The sequence below is a fragment of the Sinocyclocheilus anshuiensis genome, unplaced genomic scaffold (genome assembly GCF_001515605.1).
Source record: "Sinocyclocheilus anshuiensis isolate Anshui unplaced genomic scaffold, SAMN03320099.WGS_v1.1 scaffold1658, whole genome shotgun sequence".
Taxonomy (NCBI): domain Eukaryota; kingdom Metazoa; phylum Chordata; class Actinopteri; order Cypriniformes; family Cyprinidae; genus Sinocyclocheilus; species Sinocyclocheilus anshuiensis.
In genome coordinates, this window is record NW_015547302.1 from 612088 (window position 1) to 614357 (window position 2270).

Here is a 2270-nt window from a genome sequence, read left to right on the forward strand (position 1 = left end):
GGTGAGTAAATGATGACAGAATTTTCATTTTTGGGTGAACTATCCCTTTAAGCTCTTGTCACAGTTTAGCTCTAAAGTCTTTAAGTAAATACACAACTGCATTGAGGATTTTCCATAGTTGCACAACTGTTTTGTTTTCTTGTTTTTCTAAGCAACAGTCATCTAAGCAAACTTCATTTATACATAAGCGTATATAAAAACAATATAATTTTATATTATATATATATATATATATATATATATATAATTATAATATAATAATATATTTAACATATGTTCTTTGTAACATAATATTATTTTTATTTATTTTTTTGTATATACGGGCGTTTCTTCAACTAGGGGCACTTTTAGTCTTGTGAAGTTGAACAAATAAAACTTGTTCAAAAGTCATTTAACACAGTCTCATAAGTTTAAATCATTTGTCTAATATAAATAGTAGAATATATTTATATTATGTTATTAATTATAATATTTAATTATAGAAGTGATTTATAATTTTGTATATTTATTAAATTATTTAATTTAATTATTTAATTATGAAATTGATTATAAAATGGATAATTCCATTTCTGGATGCTGATTGGTCAATATAGCATTTTAGAAGTGCTAAAACACTCTATACTCTATATTTCCATCCACATAAATGGATGGAAATGGATGTTATAAGCCTAATATATGATGAAAACATGTTTACATTGACACTGTTAACTATATTTAAGGAGATTCATGCTTAAAATAAGTAAAAACACCCAGAGTGAATAGTTCCCTGGTTCCCATACACCTTTAGTGCATGGAGAAAAAGCAGCTTGGACAATTTTCAGTTTTCCGTTAATATCTCATGCAGTTTTGCTTCTCAGATACATTTATATTGCTACATTTTTACTTGAAAACAAGACAAAATGATTTTGCAGTATGATATTGAGTGTACTCTCTATGCAGTGAATGTGCAACTCTTGCAAACTAACAGCAGTTGACTGTAAGAGGATTGCAGCTTGACAGTGTTTCATCGCTCATTTGTGGAAATGCCTCCACTGACTTACAACTAATGACGAGGAGTCACTCACAACCCAGACAAGACCATACAAAGAGAATATTTAACCAAGATAGAAAGGAAAAGAGAAGGATAGAGAAAGCGAGATGAGTCAGAGAGATGAAAACAATAAATTTGAGACAGAGCAGAAAGGACGGCTTGGGTTAAAGTGAATTGGATATGAGCAGAGAGATCCCAAAGGACTCAGCCTGGATTCTCACTGTTGAAAAAAAAAAAGAGAAACACACCTCACTCTCATAGCTGATTGGTCCAAAGTCACCCCCAATTCATATCGGTATTGTCCGAAATGCTAAACCATTCAATAATGAGAATAGTTAAGATAGAGGGAATGTTAATGACACAAAGAATGACAGAAGTGAGCATCTTCTCAACATCTCTCTCACTTCCTCACACAGGCATACGCAGGCAAGCCATTCTCACAGTTCCTTGAAATCTGTCAGATCTGTAGATTTTACAGACAGCCTGAAGTGGGATCTTAACCTGGTTTCACTTCGCTGCTGCAGTTTTGTGGCATCAGGTTAAAAATGCAAAGGATATCACAAATGCATACACAGTACACACACCCTGCATTGTTTCCTGCAGGCTTAGTGGCCATTTATTGCCCAGTGTGTGGAATGCCATTGTACAATGTTACATAACTCAAAAAAGTCTTCCTGGCATTAGAACCAGCACCGATAACATTCCACTACCCTTCAAAATGACCTTCAACACACACACACACACACACACACACACACACTCAGACTTCTATTTTCCGATGTAACATCCTTCTTTAAATTGCAAAGCTATTAGGTTGCTTGAGCATGGTCTGAATGTGTGTTTGAATGGATTTGTGTGAATGTGATAATATGTGCATGTGTTTTTACACACTATGCATTGTTACATTTGATTTGTATGTGCACAAATAAGTAATTCTGAAACTGAAGAAATGCATTGAAGCATGCACATCCAAACATGACTAATACAGGTACACGAAAAAATATATAAAGCAAAATCAAAACATGATGTTGCTTTCAAAAATATTTATTCGTTTCCTCATCAAACAGATGTTTTAAGCCACATGCTCTTCATCAGATTTTGGCTCGAAATGTAACAAAATGGTGAAAAGAATAAATATTTTTTATTATTTTGCTGGCAGGAACAGTGTGCCAGCATCATGTTTCAATTACAAGACTGAAAAACCTGCTGCACCACACTGCAAACAAGTAACTTCTTAAAA